Raw genomic sequence first — 24,437 nt, 5'->3', positions numbered from 1 at the left:
TAATTAGATTCAAATCGAGTCCCCGGCGTTCGACGACCCTGCGCGCCGTGGCGTAGCTCGGGAAGGGAGGGACGAAAAAACAAAGAATGACAAAAGAAAATGGCCATGGTAGGGAGCGTGGGTCGCGGAACGACGCGACGCGTCCAAATCGGCGACGATCTGGTTGAACCAGTCGATTTGCCCCTCGTCCTTTTAATTATCACGCTTCGAAACCTGTTATCACGCCGGAGACAAAGATCTCCGTTACGTTCGATCGTGAAACGTCGAACTTGGCGCGTTTCGAGACGAAGGCTACTTAGCCTTCGATCGATCACGTGGCATCAAAATAACGTGATATCGAGGCAACTGTGAACACTACATTTGTGTTACGCACAGGTTTTGCTCTCTAAATTCACACTTTTGCTAATCAACTTTTTCCAGAGGTTTCTTCCCTTGAGCCAGTTTAATACAAAAATAGTAAAGTTATTCCGATAAAAATTGTATTGCTTGTATGCAATGATACTTAACGACCGTTGGTTGTCATTAATAATGGGATATAAATTGAAAGGCGAATTTCGATAAACATAAATTTTCAACTTTTTCCACCTTGGTGTAAGTTGCTATAATACACAGTTGATACACGTTAGTAATAAGATTAAATCAAACTTCGAAGATTTGGATAATGTAACTAGTTGCACTGAGTTACCGAAGGTTAAACAAAGAATAACATAAAATACTTAAGTTGACGTTAAAGGTATCAATTGGTCGCCATTTGAGTGCTAGTTAATAACGAATAAAATTACAAAAAACAACGAAATGACATTCGTATTACTTCACCGTTGAGTCGTCCACAAGATGAATTTGATTTGCAAAAAGGGTAAATGTAATCTGAGGAAGGATGACTTTGCAGTGCAAAAGCTGTAGCAGTTGTTCACAATTTAGGAAAACATTGCATCATAATAAAATAACATTAAATTAAGTATGTACATAAAATAGATCTCCACGTCGAAGGTTTACCGAAAGATCGAATCGACGAAAGGTAAAGTTTCGATTGTTTTCGAAATGATTTTACGTTAAATTACTCGAGGGGTTAGTCAAATTAACAACTGGGAACACCCTCTATCGGAAAATGGGATTCTAACCTGAACGTGGGACGGGTTATTCAACAGGTGGGTCGAATTTCCTCGTTCAGAAACAGGAGGTCTAGCCAAAGGGAAACCGTCATCGAATTTCACAGGATTTCATGCACAGCAGCAGTATCGCGTCAGTATTCGATTCTGCGTTATACAATAACAATTTAGTCAGTGAATGTTATTAGCAGTTTAGCACGTATGCCCAGAAACAAATCGAAGTATATTGTACATACTATTGTCACGATCGAATGAAATGGTAGCTCGAACTCTTACAGGGAACGGACCATTCGTTGAACATCTAATTTTTTTAACATTAATAAACCTAAGATTTATCAATAAATTTAGTTACATTGATATCAGTGGTAGAATACAAACAGTACGAATAAACTCCATATTTATTTAATAGAGAGCGTCGATTATCGGAACACTAGTGAAACATACGAGTATCTATAGCATAAATCTATATTTCGAAGTAAATATTAAATATAAACATGTAATTAAATTAGTTATACGTTCCATTTGTGCTATGAGTAATGCAAGAAAAGGAATGATGGAATTTGGAAAATAAATTTTGGAGAGAGTTTCTAGTTTAGCCGTGGAATATGTATAATATTGGGAAGCTCGCGATTTTAAGGCAAATGAAACAAAATTATTAGAATTTGAGAGAAAGGTGTAAAGTTAGTGAAGATCGGACAGTGAAGAAATGGAAACTGCATCGAGATGAACGAAAGTCCCAAACGAAATAGATGCCTTTTAAATATTCATTTTAAAAGAAATACAAAATTGAACTCAAGAATTATTAATATACTTTTTGTAATACATTTACCATACGTTCTTTCATAGAATAAACATATCTTTCGAAATTATTTTATTACACAGTTGCAGCTTTGGTTTTTCTAGACCGAATATAAAAAAACGATTATCGAAACAAAAATGTGCAATTTATTTGTATGGTTAGGTTATGGTATATAACACTTATTAAATGGTTTTATATTCATAAAGGATTTATTTTTAATTAAGTATTGTGGTTGACAATATTTTACTTATTCTACAAAATTTAAAATGCTTCTCCCATTTTACTATCGATGCCAAAAAGCTATAGAATGTAATTTTCGAACTAGATATAGGAGGATTTGATGAGTTTTTAGAAACTAATTTATTTAATTAACGTAAGTAATCTCGTCCGTTGAAATTCGTTGATTTTCTTTCAATAAATTGTTCAAACTATAATTATCAATGACAGCAGATCGACCAAAGCAGGGCTTGTCTTTCAGATAAAAATCACCACGTTTGAATTCAGAAAACCATCTTCCACAAGTTGAAAACGACACAGTGGACTTACTAAACACATATGTTTCTCACAGTACTTTTAAACTTGATTCCCCTATAAAACTCGTACGTCATTATAACTTATCTTCAATGTTAATTTTGAATGAAATTGTCGACTGGAACCTCGTTTGGTTGCAAGTAGCGATCGAGTACGTCTGATTTAAATAAATTGTACATGGCTTTGAACGAAAAATTATTGATATATAATACTATTAAGAGCTACGAAGCGTTGAAACTCGCGTCTTTCTTGGATTATTTAAATTCACGGACAATGGTCCCGCATCCTATCGAGACAATTATCAATTCCCACGGTCACGTGACGCGTGGATCCGTAAATCTCGTTGCAGCGAAGAACGCGCGTGTCCCGTCTTGTATTTGTTCGATTGAATCGGTGCAGGCTCGTAAAACGCGTGCAACCTGACGAAACGAGTCGTCTCCCATGCTTTCAGCGTTTTGTGGCTGGGGGCTCTTCCCCCTTTATTGGAATATCCGCCCACAGCATTATGGGAATTATCAAGGAAATGGGATGAGCGCAAGTGGGTCCCACGAGGGGGCTGCAGGGGGTTGCCATGTCCGCGAACGATCGGGAAAGAGAGGAAGACCGTGCGTGGAAACAGATTCATGCAGGTCCCCCATACACACCCACCCCCGACACTCAAAAAATTACGCCTCTGATGGAGATGCTGCGCGACGACTATGCCGGGAACACGAATCGTTACTCTATACTATGGATCAGTGAATCCTAACCTTTTTTTTCTACGCCCCCCCTCTCCCAATATTTGAATAAATTTCATGGACCCCTTTATCGAAACATTTTTCTTAAAATTAACTTTCCAAATAATTTACAAGTGCATTTTATAATAGTGGCATTATATAATGTTCATGGTAACTTTACAAATAACGTAAGCAAAGTTGAATCATTTCCAGACGAGTACTCTCTACCTTTACTTATAGAAAACGAACAACCAAAACTGGATATATTCAAATGGGAAAAAATGATCTTTTAATAAAACTGCAATTTAGTAATGAGCAAAGTCACAAAAGTATTTAATACTTTTTGAAACACCTGCAACTATCTTGTCAAGACAAACAAATTGTTATGTTGCCCCGAAAAGTGTTTATATTAGGCAGAAAATGATCGAGGTTTTCGGTAGTATTTTTAAATGTTCGCAACTTTCGTTTTCTAAAGAAATTTATAGAGAACTTTAAGTTTCTACTACATCCTGGTAGTATTTCCGGTGGTAATTCTTCTGCACAAGATATAATAGAGGCTTCAAAACATCGACAGATTTGTTAGTCTAACGGTTATCGTTATAGTGATATTTATTTCCGTCAACGTCTCAACTCAAGAATTCTGTTCGATGTCACAGTGAAGAGTCTTATTGTACGACTTAACATATTTTCGATTTCTCGACGCGTTTATCAAAAATAATTCTTTGCATACATTTTGAAAAAGAAGAATAGGAATATGGAACAAATCCATTTGTTCACGAAACGTGATTAACACCAGTAAAATATTAAATACAGATAGCCCTCCTACAACACGGCATCCTATAACACGATAAGAAAATTGCGAAAACCTTTGTACAACATTGTACTCCTACAGCACTGGATAACATGATTTTTGCTTGACATATTTAAAAACTAAATTACCTTAAAATAATGAACTATAGTGGCTTTACATGAAAAAATATAAACAAATTATAATTTATTAAATTAAGATTGCGTTAAATTAAAATATTTTTTTTGTGTTATATATACATTTATATTTTTCATAAAAATTAAATTGCTTACGTAGAATTAAAAAAAATATTTGTTTTTAATAAGTTTTCGGAACGTAACTCTCCTTTTTATACTGGCTCTAGGTCCCACATAACACGGCCTTTTCTAGGAACCTATCTACCGTGTTATAGGAGGGTTACCTGTATTACATAATATTTTTCCAAGCATAAATGTGTTCGATAGGTCCTGAGAAGGTAGTAGATCGAGTTCCTCGCGAGACGTTGCGATGACGATCGAGGGTGAGACGCGCGTCAGATTTTCGAACAGAGGGATTCCCAAACGAATCACGTGCAACGAAACGAAAAAGTCCCTAGCAAAAGAAGCGTTCGCGAGGCATTCTAGCGACACGAGTTAATTTTAGATCGGCCACGGAGCACGCGATGCCGATCGATCGGCGATAGAATAGAGAAGTCAGCGACCCGATGGGAATTTCATTAATTATAGGACATCGCGGGGATAGAATCGAGAAGCGTTACGTAACCGTTTCGATAGCGGTTTATAAATACGCCGACAGAGTGTGCACCGATCGTCGCCTACGAGCCACGACTCGTCGTGTTTTATCGTGCAGGGATTCTTTCGAGCGTCTTTCGCGTTTCTTCTCCAAAGGATCTGTCGTCGAGTGGCCGAAAAGTTCGCGCAAAGCGGATCGCCGGCTCGCGACGAGCGAGGCGAGCGCGCGCGCGAGAGAGAAAGACACGCGCTTGCTAGGGAATTTTTCCGTCGAAACCGATGAAACGAATCAGCAGCGGTCAGCGAAAATTATGGCAATCGGTTGACAAAGGAGGGGAAAGAGAGGAGTAGGCGGCCTCTCTCGGTGTCTCTGTTATCCGGAGACACATTCCCACAATTTACAGATCGGCCAATCAACGTCTCGCACTCCCGGACGATATTAAGCTCGTCGCGGGATCCGCGCTGAAACGGAATAAAATAAAATTGTGCGTTGTTCGTCGGCCGTGTGCGCGTTCGTCGGCACGACAATAAAAAGGAAAGAGAGACAGGGAGAGCGCGAAGGAGAGAGAGTGCGAGGAGGCAGAAGGAGAAAGAGTGAAAGAATCGAGAGGCGAGAGAGAGGGCAGCAATCAAAGCTGATTAAGCCCACAACTGGGGAATCTGTGGGGCCAGTGTCTCACGCCAATCTCGCCCAATCAGCCGGTTGGCCGGGGAGATTTAAAAAATAGAATGCCTACTGTCAATTGTCCCATAATTTAAATAAATCGAATAAATGGACAAAGTGGCCAATTAGAGTAGTTGCTGCTTGCTGCTTTAATGCATTATTCTCTCTTTCTCGCGGTGTCTTCGGCCCTCTCGCCCTCCCCCCGCGGGCTTGGGACCCTCTTTCAACGTCTCCTTCGAACTTCTTTCTTCATTCTCGGTCTCCCCTCCCCTTTCCTCTGCCCTCTGAATCTCCAGCGTTGTTTGACACCGACGTTACCGACCACCTTGCGTCGAGGTGCACTTTAAGCAGACCCTACACGATCAGACTTGCCTCGAGGCATGTCTCGCGACAAGCGATGGGTTCGAGACTATTTCGAACGATTTTTTTAACTTTACCCGTCGCACGACTTGAGACGAGGCGACGATCAGGCTTGCCTCGATCGTATATTTCGAGACCAAGGTGATACACACACGAATGGATATTTAGATATCTCGCTGGTAATCAAACTATTTTAAACAATTGCTCACTGCATCGACAGCTATTCATAGCTAGAGAAACGGTGCACGAATAAAATACAGATGACGGATCACGCGTACCAAATTATTTAGTTTATTTCGTTTCAATATCCTCGATAGTGCTACACGAGAGAAACTGTTTTTCGTATTGAATTAGATCTTTAACCATTTTCATTTTATAGTTAATATGACTTTCTCCTCCACGCACAAAACAAATTTCAGATATAGGAATATTTTATTCAAAGTAGACTCGACAATAATCTGGAGGAACAGAAAAATTCAAAGAAATTCAGTTGCTTTGAATTTCCCGAAACGATCGAGAAATTAATTGTCAGGAATATATTATCGTATGTTTCCCTACTAAAAGTATTATGGCAAAAGTAACGCGAATAAAATAATAATTATAACAGAGGTACGTGAAAGGTATTAAAATAAATTTATTTATTTACATTTTTCAATTGAATGAACAATTTATGATCCAGTTTTATCGCATACCAGTCGTATGGTCAATAGGAAGTGCTGAAACTACTTTGGATATATAGCGTCAAAGTAAACTTCAAATTAAACATAGAAGATAGCATAAATAATAATAGTTGATATGGTATCGGATAGGGGATGAAATGAATTATATTCTAGAGAGCTGTGAACGAAGACATAAGAATATAGTTTGTCGGATATTTTCATATTATGACGCTTGCAATAGGAATAAACTAAATAAACTCTACATGTATGTTTAAACACTGTATAAAAGAAATATACATGAATAAAAACAAAAGAAATAAGTAATCTATCAAAACTGATCATGTCCAGCGGTCATAAATGTATAAAACATTAATTTATATTTCAAAAGTTACAGAATCACAATTTATAATTCAGTTTTATCGCACAGCAGTTTCTATAATCAATAGGAATTGTTGAAACAAATTTTCTTTCAAGTCGATAGTTAATTCCGAAGAAAACAATTACTTACGAAAAAATAACACCCTGTGTACAAATTTGAATTCATTTTCAATTAAATAAACAATTTATAGTCTAGTTTTATCCCACATGAGTCGTATGATCAATAGGAAGTGCTAAAACTACTTTGGGTATGTAGCGTCAAAGTAAATGTGAAAATAAACATAGAAGACAGCATAAATTATAGTAGTTGTTACGTTCATATGATAGGGGATGAAAAGCCCTTTAAAATGAGCGTTTGTACGAGTCGATAGCTTTATTAGTTCCGAAGATATGAGGATTTTAGTTTCAAGTCGATGCGGTGGCTAGTTTCGGAGATAGGGTTTGTTTACGTTTCCTAGTGCTCGCGCGTGTTCATTGATCTTGCGCGCGTGAAAATAGTAAACAGTGCGTAGTAAATTCTTGGAAATACTACTACTTCCTAGTCACGTGACTGTCTCGACTCACGCGCGACAAGGAGGTACGACGCGACGCGTCAGACGAAGACAGCGATAGTCAAATTAAGAAAAATACTCTTTTACATAAATTACGATATCTCGAAAACGGAAAGTCGGATCGACAAAAACCAAAAACCATTTCAAAGAGGAAGCTTTACCGCCGCTAACAATGCCTTAATAATGGAGAAAATGCTAATAATTTCAAAACTGCAAGTAATTAAAGTTTTAGTAATTTTAATACGGGTCAGTAGTCTACTTTAACACGGGAAGCCCCATAAGAGAATTTTTTAAAAATTACCTTTTACATAAATTACGATATCTCGAAAACGGAAAGTCGGATCGACAAAAACCAAAAACCATTTTAAAGGGGAGGCCTTGCCGCTTCTAACAATGGCTCAATAATTAATAAAACACTAGTGGTTTCGGAACTGCGCGCGTCTAAAGTTTAACTATTTTTAATACGCGTTGTTAAACTGCTTTAAGGCAGTTGATGCTGAAAATTATTTCCTTTCGTCTTTGCTATACATATACAGTATTCTAGAAATTCTAGAGGCCAAAATAAGACGAAAATCAAGGATACTAATTTATTGATTGAGGCTTCGTTAAAAAGTTATAGAAACATTTCCGGCTATACAGTATATTTTCGGTAAAGAATTTTTTTCTCAAAAGTACTTAGGATTTCGGGGATATGTGTATCCACCAAAAATGATTGTAATTGCCTCCCACAAACGAAAATAATTTTTCCAGAACGATTTGAAAGTTTTTAATTTTGTCGAAAAATATGTCCACCTTCCTAAATTTTTTTCTCGAAAGTGCGTAGGATTTCGAGGGTATGTCTATTGACCAAAAATGATTGTAATTGACCCCCGTAAACGAAAATAATTTTTCCAGAACGATTTGAAAGTTTTTAATTTTGTTGAAAAATATGTCCACCTTCCTGAATTTTTTTCTCGAAAGTGAGAAGGAATTCGAGGGTATGTCTGTGGACCAAAAATGCTTGCAATTGACCCCTGCAACTAAAAATAATTTTTCCAAGACGATTTGAAACTTTTCAATTTCACCGAAAAATTTAGGCACCTAGTCGAATTTTTTTCTCGAAATTTTCGTCTTATTTTGGCCCCTAGAATCTTCCATTAAAATTTTTCCCAGGGATGGTCGAACAACCTCTATTTCCTATTTACATTAGAAGCTACCAGAATTTGGTACCAAATTTTATCCAGTTTTTTACAAAAAAATCAGATCTTGAATCAACTTATTTTGCAGTCGGTTTATTCTGTTTTTTATGCATCGCTCTTTGAGTAGAGGGCGAATTTTTTATAGCATTTGGACCAAGGCTAGAGCATTGGTCGTATATTTTTTTGATATTTCTATCAGGCTTGATGCTTCGATTGCATTTTCTAGAGAACTTTTAATCTGGAAGTAGTTTAATACATGGTTGTGTTCTATATACGTTTTGGCTGTTTCGAGCAGATCATCAATTTTGTTAAGGGTGAAGACTAAAGATTAGGGCCGTTTTAATTTCTCAATGCTCAGAGGGTTTATAGAATTTTTTCGTTGACTTTAAATCTGAAGTTTTGAAATTTAAATCGCTCAATTTGACTGGTTTCGTGCTACCTTCAAATCAAACTTTTGAAATTACGAGCACAGAAAACAGAAAAATATTTTCCAAACTTGTGGAGTCGCTCACGTTCACCCGAAAGAAACATTGCATTCGATTCAGAACATTCTCGCGTTGAATTTCCACATCGATTATCCGTGTTCCTTGATTTTCATTGGGCGCGGCGGTTCGATCGCCGCGTTTAGAACTACCGGTCGCGAGTTACAAAATTCCGCTCGACGGATAGATTGATTCGTCTCACCGCGGTCGGAGGTAATTGTTTCACCGTGTACGACTCGCATTCCGTGGATGTACAAACGGAGTTAATTGATAATCCGCGACCCCGCGCGGCCTTTCCACCAGCAATCTTCGATCGAGGCTGTATTGGAACTCAACCGAACGCCGGGCTTCACGCCGCGTAACACATCGAATGCCAGGGACAGGCTTTAACAATTACAAGCAATTTACGACTTCAACAATTACCGTCGACGTCCGCGAACCACGTCTGCCTGGCTGCACCTGTTCGACATTCATTTACGGCGCGGGACTTAACAGGCTCGTTGATAACCGCGGTCGTTAATTCGTTTTAAATACAATTTAATTAACAGTCTCCGCGACTCAGCCATGGAACGTCATGTCGTATTAATATTGTGACGTCCGCCGAAAATTGTCTATTACTTTCGATTAGCGTGCGATAAGACTTAATTGAGCAATTCCGCATGCTTCTGGGTTATTTATCTTCGCGCAACACCGTGCCTCTACACGGAGGATTCTTTGTCCGTCAACAGACTTCCTGATATCGAGCTTTTGCAACCTTTCTACGGATTGGTACTTGGAAGGAAATCGCTTTTAATGTACACATGGTAAGATAAATGCTTCGTATCGTTCGTCAAAATTCCTTTACGTTTCTGAGGTATCTTATTTTGTGTAAAAATAATTCTATTACCATCGGTAGTTTGAAAGAAAATTGGTCGTGAAGTTTGACAATTTTCTATAGGTGTCCATAAGTTAATACATGGACTGTTAAATTGATGGTTCCATTGCCAGACCAATTTCATATTTTTCTACTTACAATTAGTTAACGTCTTAGTTGCACAGTAGCTAAATATACATATATAGGGTGTTCGGCAACCCCTGGGAAATATTTTAATGGGAGATTCTAGAGGCCAAGATAAGACGAAAATCAAGTATATCAATTTCTTAACTGAGGCTTTATTAAAAAGTTACTAAAAAATTAAATTATAAAATTTCGAATCATTCTGAAAAAATTATTTTTGGTTGCGGGGTTCAATTACAATCATTTTTGGTGAATACACATATCTCTGAAATTCTACCCACTTTCGAGAAAAAAATTCGAGTAGGTGGACAAAGCTTTCGACAAAATTAAAAAATTTCAAATCGTACTAAAAAAATCATATTTAGTTAGAGGAGTCAATTACTTACACTTTCTAGAAAGAAATTCAGTACGGTCGGAACTTTAAACGTTAATAACTTTTTAACAAAGCCTCCATCAACAAATTAGTATTCTTATTTTCGTCTTATTTTGACCTCTAGAATCTCCCATTAAAATGTTTCCCAGGGGTGGCCGAACACCCTGTATTAAATAAACATTAACCATGCTAGGATGAAAGAGCAAAGTTTAGTAATGATTACTTTAGAATTCAACTTTTGTCAAGAATTTAACTCTAGACTTTCCGATAACCCAACCCTACAATATTTGAGGCAACAACTTTTATTCAATATTCATACAAACTGACGGTAATAAAAAGATACAGTACGCGTGGGTGGTAAAGATATCTTTAATTCATTTTATTATAATAATACACTACGAAATAAGGCGTGTAAAGACGCCATGCATAACCAAAAGATAAGCGTCAATGGCCCTTCGAGTGTATTGATCGTTATCCAAAGCAAACAAACTTTTCCCATTATATGGGACACATTATTTAAACTATTCGATCGGTCTATTTAACACGTTTAATCGGTACATAGTCAAAAACACGCTCTACGTTGAATAAAATCACCACGAGCGTAGAGATTCAAATTGAACGGCGCGGCGTGGCGGTAGCGAACGAAATTATTCTCAATGACAAGTTTCGCCAACGGTAGGAAAAAAGAAGGGAGCACCGACGGTGTCAAATCTCGCTATTCCGACAGAAGCAATAATTCCTCATTAACTGGAGCATGTTGCGGTCATCAACAAATCAGTTTGCAAAAGGTTAATCGTCCTGTTCGGGGAAGAAGTACTATTCGATCCGAGGGGTCGCGGGGCTCCGAGGAAAAGAATGCTTCGTATTAAGCGGCCAATTATGCGAATCTGGCTCATCTCGGCGAGGCAAGGCTGTGTAACGCATGTCTGGAAGGTAGATAAGGTACCCTCGTAGGTACTCATACACCTACGTGGGCTGGCAGTCAAGCCAGTCGACCGGGCAAATAACAAATAAAGCATAAACGGGAGCTACAATAAATAACTGGTGCACCGCGTTCTCTGCATATACTCCGAGCCACGGGCCCTTCGGGGCCTTATTCTCTTCCCCCCTCCCCGCGCCCGTTCCACTCACGGTCCCCTTTCCACCGCGTTCTTCCACCCCCACTATCGGGGGCCCCCTTTAAGGACCATATATATGTCATAACGTGGACGACGAGGGAGCCGGGCTTTGAGAAAAATCGTTTCTGACTTATGCGGTTGCCGTGAAAACGGATTTGGGGGATCCCCTTTTGTGCTTCTTCACTTTTTTCTCGTGTATCTGGAGAATCCAGGATCTCCGGGATCTCTTTTTCTTTTCATCCTTGCATTATGCGGTTGAATCCTCGACGATCGGGGAGAGTCGAGGCGAATTTTGACTTCTCGGTCGCAGGTGGTTTCTGGAAAGATACGATTCCGCGGGGGAAGGTGGAACACACTTTTTTAGCTTCAATTTCGATTGGAAGAACTCGGTATAAAAATATTTTGCAAGTTCTAATAACTTTTTTTTACTCGACTAGATGGATTTCCTTTTGACCCATAATAGAATTTCTATTGCAAACTAAGTTTGCGAAGGTATTATAAATAGAAACGCATTTTGAACAACACTATAATTTTGTAGTTTTTTTATTATTCTTACAAATAAATTCATTACCATTTTAGCATCTTGTATCGTATTTCATGTTATTACATACTATATTTCAGCCCATTTACTTGCAGCTTGAAATACACGTACCACATGTATAATACTATACTGCAGTCTTCATATTGTATCTCACATTTTTGTAATCTTTGTATCAATTTTCACAAGAACTGGTCATGAAGTTTAATATACTAAACTCAACACATTTTCCTTTTGCGAGCAGTGCATGTATGAATAAATTTAAACAAAATTAAATAGCACACCCTGAAAAGATCACTTGTAATCGCGTCCCGCGGTAGAGGGGTTAAATATTTAGTGATATTCTTGATTTGCTAGAAATCTTCTTGACTAGTTGCTAATCTCCTCAACTATTCAGCGATCCTCTTCATTATGCAACCATCTCCCTGACCATCTAGTTATTTTCTTAACTAGCAATTTTCTCGACTAACCAATCGCCTTCGCTGCCTAGTGACTTTCTAAACTGCCCGACGATAGTCTTGACTATCTAGCGATCTCGTCGAGCATCCAACGATCTCATTCCCGTCTAACTAATCTTCCATACTCAGAATTCGAAACAACGAGAGTCGTTCGTTCGTTTCTCGCGCGAAATAGTTATTGGCCAAGCCGTGGATCGAGCCCCGAAGAGATATCCTCGAGGCGAGGGCGTAGAAAGCGAATTTCACGGTCGATTAAAAACTTTTTAAAGGAATTTACACGCGTCGGCCATCGTCGGGTAAAAGGGGGTTGAAATTCCACGAATTAATGGCTAAATAAATATTTGACAGCTGAATCGTCGGTTTCTTGTCGTTGCTTTCCTTCTCGCCGGAGCTTCAACGCATAATTGGTTACAGATGCATTATTCTTCGGCTCGGCTCGTTTCACAGCCCCATGCATAAACATTAAACTCTTACGACATGGGTGTCGGTTCTTTTTTTTTTTTGTTTTCCTTTCTTTTTTTCTTTTTACTCCGGAGCTCGAACGATTGTGTTTCTAATTTCGTTAACACTCGCGAACCTTCCGAAGCTGATTGAAATTCCTGCGATTGCTCGGGGTATTCGGACACGTCGGTTTTCAGGCATGTTGGTTTGCAAGCAGCGTTCGATTCGTCAATCGTTGGGGTCCGTGAATGCAAGTAGATGGTATAGTTAGATCATGACTATTAAACGTATTTGTTTAAAGCGTCTCTAAGTAATATTTGTTTCACGATGTAGACCACTTGTACTATCTGGCTTAGATTTTTACGAAAAAGCTACGACGCCATGTTTCTCTTCAGTTTTAGACTCGCTTTTTCCAAGTTTAGCCAATTGTTGGGAATAACAACAGTTTTTAAAAATAATTTTTTATTCTTAGACTAACGAACTACTATTTATTAATGGCGTTAAAACAGTCTAGTCTGATCTCTTCAGAGACGAATTATTTTGCTTGAAATAATGAAAAATTGAGACGATACAGTATTATACATATGGCTGGAAAATTTTATTAAGGATGTATCTATTCACAATTTTAGAGCTTACAATACTCAGATTACTTGCAAAGTAAACTATGTTTCAGTACCTCCTTAAAACTTGTGTTCATTTATGAGGCAACATATTTTTGTAGGTTGCCAAAGACTTTTGCACAACAGTTTTTAGAACATTTTAAAGCATCTTTGTTCATTAAACCTCGCCTTTTCACACTGATTTATATGCACATTTTGTTTATTTTTGTTACTATGATCTTGATACTTCGTTTTCATTAATTGCTACATAGTATTGCATAGGATTCAAAACCTTAGTGTCACATATTTCTACCCCATCTCATAATCCTACCTTCTCCTCTATTATACGTATACATCTTTGAAAGAGTGATTCAAACAGTTCTTATTGTTATATCGCTGACTATATAAATAAAGGAAGTTACTTTCTGAATACGCCTCATAATTGTCAGATGTATGAATCAAATCATAATATTACAAGAAGGTAGATATAATGCTAATCAAATCGAACAACCTAACCTACAACCCGTCTATGGAGGACTCGATCAAGAAGGAAAAGAAACGCGTGTTGCACCAATGGGATTTAGAATGGAAACTTTCAGCTCCCACCCACGCGAAGACCATCCGTGTCTCATTTCTCGTAAAAGGCAAAACAATGTACAGTTTGCAAAGGAAAGGCCAGATCACGATAACTCGTACCAGGAAATACGCTTCTTCTTGTTGACAAAAGATCTGCCCCCGACTTGTCAACTATACACAACTCACGGATCTAAATCGACCACTTCGTTCTAAAAAAATATAGTAACGAATACAAAATAGGGAGCACGTTAAAAATTAATCCCGACAACGATAAAATACCCCAAATTGACGCGACGTTAATCTTTAATATATTGGGTTGTTCGGAAAATAATTTCGTTTTTCTCCTTCGTGAAAAGGAAGAATTCTCTTATAATATATAAATATTTTATCGAATTGTGTACTAGTCATTTTGGTCCATTTCTGACCTTTATTTATAAAAAACTGATGCAAGTGATTTTTGACATCGTCGCTTTAAGTAAATATTTCATCGTTTAAAAACTGTAACAAATAATAATCATCACATCCCATCCAATTTTTTACAAACAAGCCTTGAGGTGTCAGCTGTGAAAATACATAATGAAAATATGGTTTAGAATAAAGTTGGCTGGTTAAAACGATAAAAATGACCCAATAAAAATGAAAGACCAGTGAAAAATTTGTAGGCTCGACATCGTATTTCGTTCCAGCTCGACGCTGGACCCGAAAGGGGGTTAATCGACGTCGGACTCGCAAAAATCACGAAAATCCATATTTCACCTGCGCGAAAGGGGGGCAAAGGAAGAAGAAGGAAGAAAGGAAAGAGCGAATTTCGCCGCGTAACCGAAACAATGCGACCGTGTTCCCAGCCGCGCGCTGCTGGCCTCGTAAAAACCCGGCCGAAAGTCAGCGGATTCGAAATTTTATTATTTATATTTGAAATTTATTATCGCCCCGAGCTGGCCCCGGAGCCTGCGGAGCGGTCGATTCGTCCCCCTTTGGGCCCCGTGTATTCTTTCCGCGGCGTTTCTGGTCCCTCGGTCCTCCCCACCCCGCGGTCCCGACCGTTCTCGCGCCGTCTCGTCGTCGCCGGTCTAATTTATCGTTCCTCAACTTTTTATTAATTTCTTACCGCTCGCGGAATCGCGATCGCATTAAAAGGAACGTCCACGGCCGTTCAGCGGTCACCGAAATGCATCGGTACACAGACGGAATGCCGTCCCTAATTTTTCGCTCTTCTCCGCCACCCCCTTGCGCCCCCCCTTCGCCCCTCGTTCGAAGTCGGATCCTCCTCGTTGTGTTCTTTGGCCACGCGGCGCCCGCTGAGGATCGTGGGCCATCGATGCTATCGGCACCGACAGAAGAAACGCATTTTTCCGCAAACTGCCGCGCTGGTGGCGCCCCCTCAAACTCTCTCAAACATGGCGGTAAAAAGGGAGCGGGTTGAAAATTCCGGACGCGGATCAGCGACCAATTTTTCACTTGTCTGGTACCATTCGCTAACGATCCGCTCGAAGGAGTCGGCGATTAGGCGACGAAACAATTCCAATTTGGAATAATCGTCGGCTCGAGAATATCGTAGTCAAACGATGCTTTCCGTTTATTGTTTCTTCGAATCCCATATATCGGACGCGCGCGAGAGTTCCTATGGTTTTCGAACAGGATCTCTTTATTAATGCGTTCACTGCCAGAGGAAATCGTAAAATCTTTTAGAAGATCGAGACTTTGATATTGGGCAATTGTAAACTATATAACCTAGAACTTGCCTTGAATCTTATTGGAGGATTAATTGTTATATAATGAAAAGTCACCTATGACGTGGATGATTGTGTTAATATGTTATGAATAATATTTCTAAGTAAAAATACTTTCTATCATCTTTCTCCACCGTTGTGATAAGAAATCCTTATTTTTCCAATTTCTTTAACCATAATTTTACAATTGCGTAATATAATACTCCGCAAGTGGAGTAACCCAGAAACTCAATAAATAAATAAATCATTAGTGATGGCAATCGAAACATTCCGAATTCGATTCAAATTTATATATACGACAAAGAATTCAAATCAATTCGAACACGATTTCGAAAGCTTAGCCCTTCTCGGTGTATGCAAAACGGGAAAACAAAAAATTACTTTATAATATTAATCGAAATAAAAACAAATTATTTTGACCCCGATTGATAGATCTGATACTAAAGAACGAATCTATGGGAAGAAACTAGACAATTTGATGAATCGAGGAACAAGGATATACTCTTAAATTTCTTACTAGAAAGGAAATTCAGTGAAGCAAAACAACCGTGAGAGAGAACGACGAAGAGGGCCTAGTTCGGTTCGAGAGAGCGACGAAGAAGAAACGTAGTTTTATTTTTTTGTTTCCCTCTGTTCTTCGGTTCGCTATAATTAACGCAAGACCGGGCCAGCGAGGCGCGGCAGCAAAGGGGGCGGTTGAGGTGGGGGTGAGTGCAACGGGGGCTAGAATATCTGGCAATAAAAGTGGCGAGTTCGAAAAGGGAATTGCGAAACGAAGCAACGAATGCCGCAATGTTTGTTGGCCGCTCGATTGGCCCCGATCGCTTTGTATCGGGAAACAACGATTGGCAATCGCATGCCGTCCTCGAAACTCAGGAATCCATCGTTGCCCGATCAAACGATACACCTCGAACGCTTCCCCGCGCCCTTCTAACCTCCTCCTTAACCGAGCGTATTTCAGCGTCTCCTCGTCCCCGCTCTTCTTCGTTCGACGCTGGTTCCACCGCTCGTCCCCGTTTTTTCCTGGCCGACGTTTCGCGATTTTTCGACCGCCAAGAATACGACTTTATCGCGGCGCCGATTAACTAATCGAGCCTTCTAATTCCGAGCTGTCGCGAGCCTTGAAACCGGCCTGTCGATCGATCATCTTCAGCCTCCGCGCTTATTGTTAGAATGCCTCGTGACGGCTGACGAAACGCCGCGAGAATTCGACGATTCTGGGCGGTGGTCACCGATCCGCAGGTAAACTCGACAAAGTCACGCGGAGGATCTACGTTTATAAACCGGTGCACTCTGGAACGAGAACTTTGGCTAGAACAAGTGAATCCTCGCCAATTATCGGTACTCTTGTTTATATTGTTCGAATCCCAGCTTTGAAATGGTTCAAAGACTATGAAAATTAGAACTCTTGCGTATCGAGTGTCTTGAAGGACTTGATAGATTTGGATCTACGTTTCGAGCGTGAAAGGAAAGATCGGTGCACTCTGGAACGAGAACTTTGGCTAGAACCAGTGAATCCTCGCCAATTATCGGTACTCTTGTTTATATTGTTCGAATCCCAGCTTTGAAATGATTCAAAGACTATGAAAATTAGAACTCTTGCGTATCGAGTGTCTTGAAGGACTTGATAGATTTGGATCTACGTTTCGAGCGTGAAAGGAAAGATCGGTGCACTCTGGAACGAGAACTTTGGCTAGAACCAGTGAATCCTCGCCAATTATCGGTACTCTTATTTATATTGTTCGAATCCCAGCTTTGAAATGATTCAAAGACTATGAAAATTAGAACTCTTGCGTATCGAGTGTCTTGAAGGACTTGATAGATTTGGATCTACGTTTCGAGCGTGAAAGGAAAGATCGGTGCACTCTGGAACGAGAACTTTGGCTAGAACCAGAGAATCCTCGCCAATTATCGGTACTCTTGTTTATATAGTTCGAATCCCAGCTTTGAAATGGTTCAAAGACTACGAAAATTAGAACTCTTGAGTCTCGAGTGTCTTGAATATATTAAGTCTTGAAGATCTTGATAGACTTGGGAGTGTTAAGAGTGTTAAGGGTTGAAAGGATAGCGAGTAAAAGATAAAAAGGTTTGAATGTTGATGCTGTGTCGAGTTCAATATTTTCTGATATTTATCCAATTTGTACTATTAGGTGAAGTCAACGATATAAAGTGGAAAAAAAGTTTGTGAAAACATAAATTTATCACTATAACGTATTATTTTTCACTAAACAAACATTGTAGCTGTGTAACGTAGTATGTATACCAGTATTATTCATTTAATTGTTAGGTATCTATTTTTATTTCACATTTTCTGTTGCACTTGCTTGTCTGTATAGACAATTTTATATAAAAATACGTGACTCATATTTGTTATATATGCATTTGTTTACTACGTTGTTGCATTTCAAATGATATGTTTGGTTTAGTCTGTAGCAAATGCTTATAGAGGAAACACAATTTTTTGTCATGATGCTTGTTATTTTCAAAAACATGATTTTTATTTCTCTGATAGGAATAGATATATGTTAGACGTTGATGTTTCTTATGTTTAGTCAATTTCTTGATCATATTAGCTTACTATACTAGAAACCGAAGTTATAGGGCTTACTGGATACCAAAGTGGGGCTTTTATTCGCGACTAACGAATATAAATTTTAGATTCATTTATTAACTTCTGATTGTGCTTCATTTGTATTCGTTCGTAAATTAACGGATTTTTTAAACCAACAGTTGGACGAACGAGTGAATATAAAATTTGTATTTGTTAGTCATAAATAAAGTCTGCCCAACTTTGCTGAATATTACATTTCATGAGTATCCAATAAATCCTATACAGTCTATTTTCAATTCCATTTACAACCTTACTTGACTTTTACTTGACGAATTCTTACAAGTAATAATTAAAATATATATTTTATGTACACATTGGGGTTAAGTTCAGAAACAAACTGTTTTAATATTTGTGTAAAAAAATATTACACAAATAGAAATTAGTAGATGCAGAAACAATCGTTTTATTATTTTGAAGAAAACTATCGTAAATGGAAATTGACGAGGTATACATTTTATTTTACTATTTAAAAGCAGCCTTCGTACCTCATCCTTACGCAATTATGTAATTATATAACAGGTAAATTCGTGACATTCTAATTAAGCTTCGGTCAACGTGATCTGATTTCTCGAAAATATCCTGCGAGCCAAAAAAATATCTATTCTTCCACAAGCGTCACGTATACAGTTGTAAATTGTTTGTAGAACGCAATACGGCTCAATGTGACGAAATAACTGCACGAAATGTGCAATTAAAAGTCTACTGTAGTTCATACGTTTATTCGTGTTGCACTTCTAAACTGTTTATTAAGGTGAGATTGCAAATCAGGAATGCACTGAACCTCGTCCAATTCCTAATGATATAATCATGTACATCACTTTTATTTCTTTTCATTTTATATTTAATAAAACTGTTAAACAATATTCTCTCTATGTACAATCATCCTAATACATTGAAAAATTCTCCAGAAAATTCTTTTCTTAATGCACACGTAATAACTCTGAATTAAGTAAAATTTACATATGGAATGAAATAATTTTCAGATAAACTTAATTTCCCTAAGTTTTTTCACTATTTGTGCTCCAAAACTGGTATCAACTGACAACCCGTTTAAAGTACAAACAGCGAATTGACGATGCATCAAATAGTCTCTAGGCTTCAGTTCTTATGTCGATTGAATTTTGTACTCGTACATATTAAAATTCTGATGCTAAATACGCCAGGTTGAGGAGAGAAATCAATACGTTTAGATCTTCTTTCACGCTGCGAACTCTACACATTGTTACGTATCGCGTGTTTATATTTTAAATCAAGCCCCTTTGAATTTATCCACAATCCTTCGGAAGATTGAATACTTGGACCAAAAGTGTCGTGCTGTGAAGACAAACTCCGAACGATCGATCTTCAACGATCGATACACGTTGCTGCGTCTGCTTGCGTTTAGCGAAGAGCAACGAAACCGTTTAGCAGCGGTATCTATCGAAAGATGCTACGTTTAATCTGGATAACCCTTTAAAAACAATTGGTTCCAGAGGGGTGAAGGAGTCGAACGTTGAAATCATCCCCCAAGAGCAAAGGGGAAGATGCATTAGCAACCCTAGAAAACATTACGCGAGATTTCCGCTCGCAGTCGATCGACAGACGTATCATTACGCTCGCGTTTCTCCTTTTGCAGCCTTTTCTGCGCGGCCGCGGCCAAGAGCCGTTTAATTACATACTTAAATATTTATACGCGCGGGAATATAAATCGAATCGATTCATAAAAGGGGAGCCAGCGGGGCGAACGCGGCCAGGGAAACAAGACCATCGCCGGAGGATCGCGATCCTCCGGATCGTTGTTCTTGCAAAAAAGGGCGAAAACGAGACGGAAAGAGAAAGAGAATCGTAAGAACGAGAGAGATATCTTTCTCTTCTGGCTCTGTCCTTCCTCTGTCTCCCGGCCCTCTCTCCCACCCATTGGCTGCTCTATTAATTAGCTCGCGGCAGCTCGCTCTCCACTCTGTTAATTTACTCGGAGGGGGCGCATTTTATTTTTCGTACGGGCCTGAGCGTCGTCGATCCTCGCTCGGGCTCCTCAATCCGGCTCTATTAATTAGCCGGGGCCCTTTTTTCCCCGCGGCCCGGCCCCGCAAGACCCGTCGAATCCCGTCAGGAAAAAGGGGAACGCCGGAACGAGAAAAAGAATGCGCGCGGTTCTGGACAACAGCGTCCGTCTCAGATTCCAGAATCACCGGAAAGGGAGAAGAAATATTCCGGTTTCGAGCAAAACGATTTCGCCGGGTCCTCGCGAATCGCCGCGATATACGCTCGTTCGATGGAACTCGAACGATCCGCGCCGGCCGATTGTTATGCAGGCGCTTTCGTAACGCATTCAATCGTTGGGGGAGGGGTTCTCGAGGCTCGCAGAGAGATGGAACTTTTAACCCTTTAACCCCTCGACGCACGATTTAATTCCAAATTATTTTTCAAACGTGTACTACAGCAACATTCCGATTATCCGACCTACTCGGGACTGGGGCAATGCTGAATAATTGCACTCTACATATGAAGTGATAAAAACGAGGAATATGATCACAGACGAGGTATTCGAGCAGACCTTGCATCCAATGTATTTTTTCGATTCACTTTTTTGTTACACACAACATTACCAACAGATTACAGAAATTATTACAAGCGGAAGTGAGACAGAAAATATAATTACAGAAACATTTCTCGGTCACACATTATATTTTCGGTAAAGAATTTTTTTCTTGAAAGCGCGTAGGATTTCGGGGGTGTGTGTATTCACCAAAAATGATTGTAATTGACCCTTGCAACCGAAAATAATTTTTTCAGCATGATTTGAAACTTTTCAATTTCGCCGAAGAATTTAGACATCTACCCCTGTCGATTTTTCTTAAAAATTCGTTTTTGATTTTTAATAATTTCGCTCGACGTCCTACAGAAAAGTTGTTCAATACTTTTCTGTAGGTACCCATGAGCTCTATTTCAGAAAAAAGTTTCATTGAAATCTATTCAGTATTAAAGGAGTTATGGCTGTTTGAAAATTGGACCATTTTTATGGGGTTTTTCTTATTTTGCGGCTTCAAGGAATAACTTTTCGAATATTTTTGCGATTTGTACATATTCTCCATCAAAATACGCGTAGTTTGCTTTTTTAAACATTAAAATCGTCCAATCCGTTCAGAAGTTATGACGTTTTAAAGATTCGCATGAAAATTCGGGCAGACATTTCAAGCCTCAGATTATATTTTTGGTACGAAATTTTTTTCTCGGAAATGGGTAGGATTTCAAGGGTATATGTAAGGACCAAAAATGATTTTAATTAACCCCTGCAACTAAAAATAATTTTTTTAGAACGATTTGAAATCTTTTTTTTGTCAAAAAATTTAGGCACCTGCCCTCTGTCGATGTTTCTTAAACATTTGTTTTTGATTTTTAATAAGCCATGGATATATGGGTAATATAGTAATAAAATATATCAAAGTGCTACGCTTTTCAACTGTTTAGTATCGACGTATAAACGTATATCTCCTATTTACTTATTCACTTATATGTTTTTTACATTTACATATATACTTATCAACTTCAATATATACATATATTTAGACTTCATATCTGTAATAAATACTTGTTTCGCCTACTTGTTAGTTAGACTTGATGGAGTACCATCACTCAGAAAGCTCATAAAGAATGTCAAAAGCAACAAGATCGTACAAAGAAAAGGAAAATGATGAATGAAAAATAACTCATGGAGGAAAGTAGAGTAAAACTAGATACCTAATATATTTCTCTTGCTAGTATAAAATCAAATGAGAAAAGAATCTTTAGATGTACCAGAAGTCTTTATTAGACCATTTAATATAATTTACAGAAATTGTTTGATTCCTTGGATAATTCTTTTTTTTTTATTTATCGTTACAGAGTTAATTGAAAACTATAACGTAACACAGAATTTTCTGTGATTTTACTTGTACGAATTGAGCTGAACCTTATCTTGTGAACATTTTCCACTTAAGGCTGAGATATTTGTTGCAAAGTGCAATTTTGTTGCTCGTCTGTTTTCCTGCGTAACAAAAATCTCCTTTGTTAATATTTTCCAGCCTCGTCTGGCCCTGTTTAGTGTCTGGTTCGAAGTTAAACTCTAGTCTACGTTCGAAATCGGATCGAATCTAACAGCAATGACAAGAAATGAATTCCACTATTAAGGGGTTAACGATTTGCACGGGTCAATGATAGCTTTCACAAGCTTAAGAGTAAATTAACTGTTAGCTGTTGTCTGTCTTTGCAGGAAGTACTCGAGTAGATGGATCACTCTGTTACTGATTGCGAGTCTAGAAACGAGGATTAGTTACGACAGTTTGGGCTGTAACTTGTTTTCTCAGTCGATTTTCGCTTGCAAATGTACAGAGAGTTCCATAAAATATAGACGCAAAATCGACAAATCAAAGGTTCTTGTACAGATTTGTCCGAGTTACAAGTCTTCGTTATATCACGTTAAATTCATAGCAATAGTTTTAAATAATTCGTCGAATATCGCGAAGGTGTTTGCAAATTACAGATAAGATCGTTACAAAAGATCTCAGAAGGCAATTGTAAATATTTGATTAGAATTGAAAAAATTCAATTTGAAGGCAACATCAGGCGGAAAAGGAATGCTTTCTTTGTTTAGTTTTCACTGTTGAAGTTATCTCTGAAAGTTTTATATTTCCTGAACCGAAGGGAAGGTGAAATAAAATAACATTTGAAGAAACTATAAGTTCGTTACCTCGATGTAAAAACATAATTCTTTAAAAGACTCTTAGTTTTTAAAACCATGGCAGAGAACGTGACAGTCTTGTAACTCTCTAGAATGTTCTACTTTCGAGAAGAGACACGTGTTTGTAGAAGTTAAACATTTTTTTCACGTAAGGAACCACTGGGGATTATTTATATGTTCTTGACTGGGTTTTTTTCTTCCTCTCGAGGGGTGATTTTTTGGGGGAAATCGGAGTTAAATACACCGAGCAGCCCGAAACGATATAGGTGGATTCGTTTGAAAGGGCGATTTGTCAAACACTTTAACAGCTGCCGCACGCCGACAGCATTATGGAGAGGAGTGTATTATCGATTTTCACAAAGTAATTCAGACGCCATGCTCGTCCAGCCACGCGGAAAGCGCTTAATCCGAAACCCTTCGAACAGTTTTGCACACGTTAAACCGCATAAAACGTGAAGTCCGCGCGTCTACCTTCGACCTGACGCGCTCCCAGAGTGCAGCCACGGGTTTCCGGGATTTTAATTTACATTTCCGAGCCAGAATCGCCTAACCTTCCAGAAAAAAGCTAGAAGTTTCTTAAGAAAGTAGCACACGCGTCTTCCACTTTTCATTTATCTATATATTAGTCAATTGTATTAACAATGCAAACGTACAAGGTGATTCTAACAGCTCTTCTTCGAATGTATAAACAATAGTGTTCCTTTTCTTCTTGTGCAACTGTGTAAAAACGAAGTACTCTTGTACTGGTTTTTTATAAACGTAATATTTCAAATTTCATGTTTATAATTTAATCTTCGCGTAGCATCGTAATTGTACGTTAGACCACCGATAACTATGATTAGGATTTGTAACTACTAAATTTTACTTATTAATTTGTTAGATTATTCAAAACGTATTGTAATGAATTTGACTAATAATAAAGAAGTTGATGTGTTCATGTTGGAAACAAGCCATGAATTCAAGAATGATATTAATTGAATATAATTGGGTTATCAAATATAGTTCACTAGAAAATAGAGTTCGATAGATCCGAGTATTTCAAGTGTATTTGTAAAGACCAATAAAAATGAACAAAGACTATATTATATACACGCTAGATGTTTTCTTGCAAAGGTTTTAAAAGACAAAGTGTATTCACTTTTTGTTTCGATGTCATGAAAGTTGAAATAAAAAGAGCGAGTAGTAAAATGTTTATCCATGGTTGAATGGAAGGTAAAAAAAATGCAGTTCCATTATAAACCAGCGTGATCATTTGTTTTGTTCTTCAAATTTTTAATAAAATATATATCTACTTATGTTTCATTTACGTAACAACCAAAATAAAGTTCTCACAGCCAAGTGAGAATAAAACA

General features: G+C 38.2%; 1 protein-coding gene across 4 annotated transcripts in view; it reads left to right on the top strand.

The window, feature by feature from the left end:
* LOC143351721 (zinc finger protein castor homolog 1) overlaps nucleotides 1-24,437 on the top strand; it is a 221,585-nt gene that overhangs the window by 160,770 nt on the left and 36,378 nt on the right. The window lies entirely within an intron of this gene.

Source organism: Colletes latitarsis, chromosome 2 (assembly GCF_051014445.1).
Source record: "Colletes latitarsis isolate SP2378_abdomen chromosome 2, iyColLati1, whole genome shotgun sequence".
NCBI lineage: Eukaryota > Metazoa > Arthropoda > Insecta > Hymenoptera > Colletidae > Colletes > Colletes latitarsis.
The sequence above is the reverse complement of the archived record's forward strand: the minus strand, read 5'-3'. Positions and strand labels throughout refer to the sequence as shown.